Below are 7,500 nucleotides of genomic sequence, written 5' to 3' on the forward strand. Positions count from 1 at the left end.
CTTTATCTTATTTATACCAGTTACTTTTATAATTTTATTTTACTTAAGGTGCATAGTTGCAGTCCTTCAGCCTTCACCCCCATACACTCCCTGCTTCCCTTTAAGGGAAGCAAAAAATAAACATCTTACATGGATGTCTGAGATACTCTAGTGTGCCTCCCACCCCCTTTTATATTAGCTTGCATTGGCACTGCCCAAAAACCTGTGATTCGCTGCACGTATGGAGGGCAGTGCAGAGAAGGAATCAGAGGACTTTATCTTTGGCACCTGTGGCAAGGCAAGTGATTTACATTTATTTTTTTCTATTTTATTTAAATAAATTGCTCACTGTGGTCTTGCTTACTAACCATTACTCTAACCCTAATTGACAAATGTTTGTGGACACAGTCTTAGCCCATATACAAGCTAACTTCCCTCTTCCAGTAAAAAAAAAAAAAAAAAAAAAAAAGAAATCAGAAACAGGAATGTTCGTTAATGTGATGCCCATGCACTGGACCAGTAATCAAGGAGCCTCAATACTCACCACTAGCACCAGTGAGGGGCGCCCAAATTTGAAGGATAAGAAGTACACACACAGTAAAGTACAGTTTCCCTTAAGAGCACATAGAGATCACAGTCAGTCTGGGGCTGATTTCTCCCTTTCTCTCCAGATCCCCAATAAGACTCCCCATTGGCACAGCTATAGGGTTCAGATCTCAGCTGAGTGGTCAAGCCAAAACCTCTAGCACCCTCTCCGTCCAACCAGTGCTTCGTGTCCCTGCCCAAGTAGCTGACACACACACACTTTTAGATTTGAGTTATACACAAACACACATACACTCCTGGGGAAGGCTGGCACAGGTTCACTAGCTATACACCCTTCTGCCCAGACTATACGGTAGTACCAACTGCCACCAACCACTACTATCAGTTGCTAATAAAGGCCCTTACCAAAGGGTGTCCATTTCTACTGTGCAGTGTTATTATCCAATTGGTAAGTGTTACTGAGACTTGAAGGCTCTTTAGTAGTGACTTATACAGTATCACCAAATACATGCAAGTACTCTAAGAGCTTAAATTATTTCTACACAAAACAGCCACGGTTAAGAGTTTTAAATATATTTAATAATAATTAATAAAAACATACTGCGGTGGTGGTGCTGCAGTAGCATTGTCGCCTCACAGTTAGATGTTGCCCATTCGATTCTCAGTGCGTCTTCTGTGTGACGGCATGCATGAATGGGCATTCCTTTGTTGAAGGTTGTGTGTTAGGCCCGGCAAGCCAGCACATAAAACTCTACTGCCAATCATTAGCAGACTGGAGTTCCGCTGTGGAGACCCCTAACTGGGAAAAGCCGAAAGACACAAAAATAAAAACAAAAGACAATACTCATTGGATCAACACAGTGACAACAGAGAGTTCAAAAATCACAGGAAATACTTTAAAACAACATTGTAGGATAGTCTCACTTAAATATAGAAAACAGCTAGACTAATCTTACTATTTCTGTCTATTTCTAAGAGAAATAACTGTTCTAAGTATCTTATTTATAGAGCAAGGCACAGTGCTGGTGAGTTGATGTTTACAGGTCTAGAAGAAGATACAAAATGGTTTCTCTGTCTCTGAGAGATAGTCTTAGGTTCATAGGTAGGTACTAGACTGTTGGCCCTAGGGCTTATACAAGCATAGCCCAAAAGGTACCCTGGCTTTCGCCATCCAAGAAATTTTTTTTCCTGTGCCCCGGTCGAGCAGTGCCACAGAGGTGATCCCTGGGGTGAATTTCCTATTTCCCATCCAATCATCAATATTTTTCTTGAAGAGTGCTAATGAGGTGCTTTGTTTGATATAGACATGTAGTTTGTTCCAGAGTATGGAAAGTCTCTGGGACAAGAATCTATCCCTCCAGCATGTTCTGTTTATTGTGGTGACAATGTTTAGGTCTCTAGAGCATGTGGCTCAGAGGGATTGGGATTTATTTAAGTGGAGCATGTCCAACAAGTCTGGGTTTGACATAACTTTGTATGTTAGGCAGAGATCGTTTCTGAGTAGGCGATATGCGATGGAGTAAAGCTGGTGTGTTTTGAGATGGTCTTCATAGGGCATCTGTTTGAGGCCAGTAATCCTCTTTGTGAGGTATTTCTGTGGCCTTTCCAGCTGTTGTAGATGTCTTGTGAGGTACATGCCAAAAGGAGCGTTGTACTCTATAATGGGTCTAATGAGTGTCGAGGAACAATGACCTCTTATTTTCCTGGATGAGAAACCTTTTGTGATGAGGTGTGCCACATGGAAGGATTTCCTGATTACTGTGGCAATGTGATTATCAAAGGAGAGACTACTGTCCACCTGTGTCCCAAGGTCTCTTATCACACTTTCAGTGTTAAGTAGACTACCACCTGTCTGGTAGCTCATGGGTACAGACTTTTTGCCAAAGGGGATGACAATGCACTTTTTGGCATTGAGCTTGAGGCCATGGCTTTGACAACAGGCATCTGTCTCAGTGAGGCCCTTTTGTAGGATGTCCACATTGTTAGGAGTTTTAGTTATGGCTCCTAATTTTCAGTCTTCTGCAAACTTAGTTAGTCAAAGACCTTCTGTGTTAGCCTGTACTTCAGAAAAGTAGATACCAAACAGGAGAGGACCCATGACTGAACCCTGTGGTACTCCACTTGTCACTGGTCTGAAGTCGGATTTGGAGTCTGCTACTTTCACAGTGTGGGTTCTTTTAGTGTGCCAGTTGGCAGCCCATCTTGTGACATAGGGATTTATACCTAGTTTAGTGAATTTATCTATAATTCCAGAGTGGGGGATGGTATCAAAAGCCTTGGTGAGATCTAAATAGGCTGTGTGAAACACCAAACCCTCATCTACGGCTTTGGTGACTGCTTCAAAGAAGTCTTTCAGGTTAAGGAGACATGATCTGCCTTTTACAAACCTGAACTGGGTGGGGTCTAGAGTTTGGAAATTACCAATGTCTTTGTTTATAAGTTCCATGATGATCTGTTCCATGGCCTTGCAGACCAGGCTTGTTAGGCTAATGGGGCAGTAGATCCCAGGGTCTGTGGTGGCTCCCCCTTTGTGGAGTGGGATAACCATCGATGTGCGCCATTCAGTAGGCACAAAGCCTGAGGTGAGGCTATAATTGAACATGGTGCTTAGGTGGGGTGCCAGTTCATTCTGTAGTTCATGTAGAATGCAGCCTGGGATATTGTCAGGTCCCATGGATGCTGTGTTCTTGGATTTGGAGAGTGTGATTTTTACCTGTGCAGCCATGATTACAGGAACTTTGCATTCTTCCGGTATAGAGATGGGCCTTTAGGGGGTGAGAGCTGGGTAAAGTTAGCACTGACTCTATCTGCCAGGAAGTTGGCAATATCAGTAGGTTCTGTATATTTAATGCCATTGTGCTGTAACTCAGAGCAGATCTGAGTGTTGCCATTGAGATTGTTGACATAGCTATAGAATGCTTTGTGGTTGTCTTTAGAATCAGTGGCGATTTTGTTTTCGTAACTAGCTTTGGAGGATTTTATGAGGGATCTCACCTTCTTACTGAGGCGGACCATGGAGTTCCACCAATCATGGGATTTTACTCTTTTTTGCAACAGTTTCTTTCTTCTGTTGTAGAGTTTGTTTATGGCAGGGGACCACCACATTGGCTTCCTTTTTTTGGAGGATAGCATCTTGGTTCTGTTAGGGATTGCACAATCCATGCACTTGTGTAAATGCTTATAAAGTGTATTTGTGTAGGATTCAGCAGTCGTACCTCTATTGTCCATCTGCATGGGTGTCGTGAAGTTAGCCACTTCTGTCTTAAGATGTATAAAGTTGGCTTTGGAGAAATTTTTTATGGTGGTTTCTCTAATGGGAGGTGAGGAGCGGGATGTAGATGTCTAGGCTGATTAGCTTGTGGTCGGATCTGACCAATGAGGAATTGACCTCTGTTGTGGAACACTGGTCGCCCGTGTTGGTAATGACCAGGTCTAGGATATTGCTGCCCCTGGTGGGGGTGTAGATAAGTTGATCCAAGGCATTGGAATTTATGAATTCCAGAAAACTTTGAGCAAAAGAGTTGGTACATGAGTAGTTTTTCCACTTAATGGTGGGGTAGTTGAAATCGACCATTATTAGGGTGTTGGGTTGTACCCTAATATTTTCCAGTGTATCAAGAGACGAGGAGTGGGAATCCTGGGGCGTGGTGGGGGATCTGTAGCAAGTTACAATTTGGATTGCGGTCTTGCCCAAAGTTAGTTGCACTTGGATAATCTCTGATGCATTATGCTGAGCAACTAGCCTGGAGGTGTGGATATCCTTAATGAATATGGACATGCCTCTGTCTTTAGTGTTTTGGTTCAGGTTAGGTGGCCGATTGGTGTGGTATAAATTATAGCCTGGTAATGCAGGACTGCTCTCTGGAGCCTTGAACCAGGTCTCTGTCACTGCACAGATGTCAATGTTCTCCATTTTAAGGAGTGCCTTGAGTGAATGCATTTTGAGGTTTAGACTTCTAGCATTGAGTAGCATTACCCTCAGATTTTGCTTGCTTGAACCTGTTATGGTGGTGAATTGGTCATTTGAACCTTGCCTAAAAAAGGCACTATGGGGGTGCAAGAGCCTTAGCCAGAGTCCGGAATCCAAAGGGCAACAGGTGCAGGCCATCTCTGGCAAAGCATCATGGTCTGTCGATCATGAAATCCCAGGCAGACAGATACTGGATCCCCGTAGAATAACACCAGAAGCTTAGCCAATTGTTGAAGTCAATCATTTTGTCCTTGTGCTGTGGTATCATTCTGGGTGATGGCAGGATGCTACTGAGGGCTAGGGTCATACTTGCCTGGCCTACAAGATTGGAGAGCTCCTCCATGTCTCTTTTTATGTCATCCAGAGAATGTACGTCTCATGTCATTCACACCAACATGGACAATGACAGAGTCATATTTGTACTTTTTGTGTAGTGACTTGAGTGTGTGCGTTATGTGGCAGATCCTGGCACCTGACAGGCAGCTTGACAGTAACTTTCTCCTTGTTTAGCCTGGTGAATGGAACATCAGTGTGCCTGAATATAGAGTTACCTATGACTAGAGTGTTGGGTACTTTGTTATGCCTTATGGACTGTGTTTGAGTGGCACACTTTGTGTGTGGGTTATGTGTCATTTAGGTTGTGTTGGGGAATGGAGGTTGCTTGCATTTCTGCTTTGGAGGTCTCTGTTGCTTGAGCAGATTTTTATTAAGAGTCTCCGTGAATGTAGGTGTATGTTTTGTGTTGCTGTGTGTGTGTTTTGGCGGTGTAGGTTTTGATGAACTATGTGATGAGTGTGGTGTGGTGCAAGTGTTTACCTTCTCCTCTTGACTGTCTAGTCCAGTCTTGGGTGAAGAGAGCTTTGCTTCCAGTTTGGCTATATAAGTGCATCTCTCACAGGTTGTAGTTTTAGGTGTTAGGAGGAGAGGGTTGTCTGTGTACATGAGGCAATTGCTGCCTTGCTGCAAGGTGCCCAGATTCATCAGGTAGACAGGAGAAAGCACCAGGAGCTTGACCCATTCACATGCCTGGATAGGTGCTTATTTATTAAGTACTAAAAACTGTTTTTTTCTAGACAAGTAAGGAAAGTTAAGTGCTGTAGTAATTTGTAGCTTATTTAGTGCATACAACGAGTTCTGAACAAGAGCTGAGCTCAAAGAAACAGATTTGAGTGCTAAAACAAAAAAACTGGCTAATTCTAAGGGACAATTTGAAGAGCAGACTTTATGGCACTGGGAATAGTTTAACCCTAGCTAATCAGCGATGCATACAGTGTATTTTTTTAATAATAGCAAATGAGCAAACTGATTTAAACAAATTAACCAATTAACTAATAAAAAGCTAAAAACTGAGCCCCATTCCAGCAGTCTTCGATCAGACACATTCTAACTACACAATCCTGCCACTAGGGTGTAGGGGAACCTTCTCCAAAAAAAGATGGTCTGGATTAGTGCTCAAGTTATACAAACAAAGCTAGATTCGGCAGGTCTGAATTTAGTCTATACTACAGCAAACAAGGACTACCAGATTCAGAAAGAAACAGTTCACATAAGCAGGCACAAGAAGCCTTTAACCAGAAACTCCCAGCTCAGAAGGGCAGAATCTAACCTCTCCTCCCACAAGAGTGCAGACCACACCTTCTTAATGTAAAATAACTGGCGCAAAGCCCAAGTGCTTAAACCAGAACTAATACACTTTTAGAATAACAGACACTAAGCCTTCAATCAGCAACTCCCAACTTAGAAGGATGTAAGCTACCTGTCCTGCCACAAAAGTGCAGACCACAAACCTTCTTAATGTAAAACAAGTGGTCTGAAGCCCAAGTGCTTCAACCAAAGGCTTAGAATAACAGTTACAATTTAATCAGGCTACTAGCAAACAGTAATAAATGCAGCAGAATAAATGCAATACAGTAGGAAGAAACACAAATACAGTAAAAGCAGACGAATAAAGTGCATTTTTGTATATAACAATACAAAAGAGCGAACTGATTTAAACAAATTACCCAATTAACCATTAAAAAAGCTCAAAACTGAGCCCTGTTCCAGCAGTCTTCAATCAGACAAGTTCTAACTGCACACTCCTGCCACTAGGGTGCAGGGGAACCTTCTCCAAAAAAGATGGCCTGGATTAGTGCTCAAGTTATACAAACAAAGCTAGATTCAGCATGCCAGACTCTAGTCTATGCTACAGCTAACAAGGCACACCAATTTCAGAAAGAAACAGTTCAGATAAGCAGGCACAATAATCCTTTAACCAGAAATTCCCAGCTCAGAAGGGCAGAATCTAACCTCTCCTCCCACAAGAGTGCAGACCACAAACCTTAATGTAAAATAACTGGCCTGAAGCCTAAATACTTAAACCAGAACTAATACACATTTAGAATAACAGACACTTTTTGCCTTCAGTCAGCAATTCCCAACTTAGAAGGATGTAAGCTACCTGTCCTGCCACAACAATGCAGACCACAAACCTTCTTAATGTAAAACAATTGGTCTGAAGCCCAAGTGCTTAAACCAAAAGGCTTCGAATAACAGTTAAAGTTCAATCAGGCTACTAACAAGCAGTAATAAATGCAGCAGAATAAATGCAATCGAGTACTTTTAAGAAGAGGCAAATGCAAATTAAAGTGCAATATATTTTTTTTAGTAAAGTGCAAGGAGAGAGGAAGGAGGAGCAGAAGAAAAATTCAAGGTTAAGAACATAAGTGGGTTGGCCTACTCGCATGTTCTCTCTGTACTAAGTAGAGTGAACACAAGACTGGGAGGGGTGTCCCAGATCAAATTTACAGTAGGGGTGGGCACAAGAATAGGGTGGTGGGTGGAGAAAAAAACAGTTTAGGACAGATGAGAAACATAAAACAATGCCAGAAAATATACAGAATAATTCAATCCGGCAAAAAAATTAATTCAGGCAAAATTAAGACAATGCAGAACTCCGAAAGGTTGAAATGCCAAGAAATATGCTTATCAATCAGCGATATATTTCCAGATTGTTTGAGAATCAC

General features: G+C 42.2%; 1 protein-coding gene across 1 annotated transcript in view; it reads left to right on the forward strand.

The window, feature by feature from the left end:
* DOCK11 (dedicator of cytokinesis 11) overlaps positions 1-7,500 on the forward strand; it is a 1,858,863-nt gene that overhangs the window by 476,336 nt on the left and 1,375,027 nt on the right. The gene's annotated exons all lie outside the window — the stretch shown is intronic.

Source organism: Protopterus annectens, chromosome 15.part0 (assembly GCF_019279795.1).
Source record: "Protopterus annectens isolate FY-2018-M chromosome 15.part0, PAN1.0, whole genome shotgun sequence".
Classification (NCBI taxonomy): Eukaryota; Metazoa; Chordata; order Ceratodontiformes; family Protopteridae; genus Protopterus; species Protopterus annectens.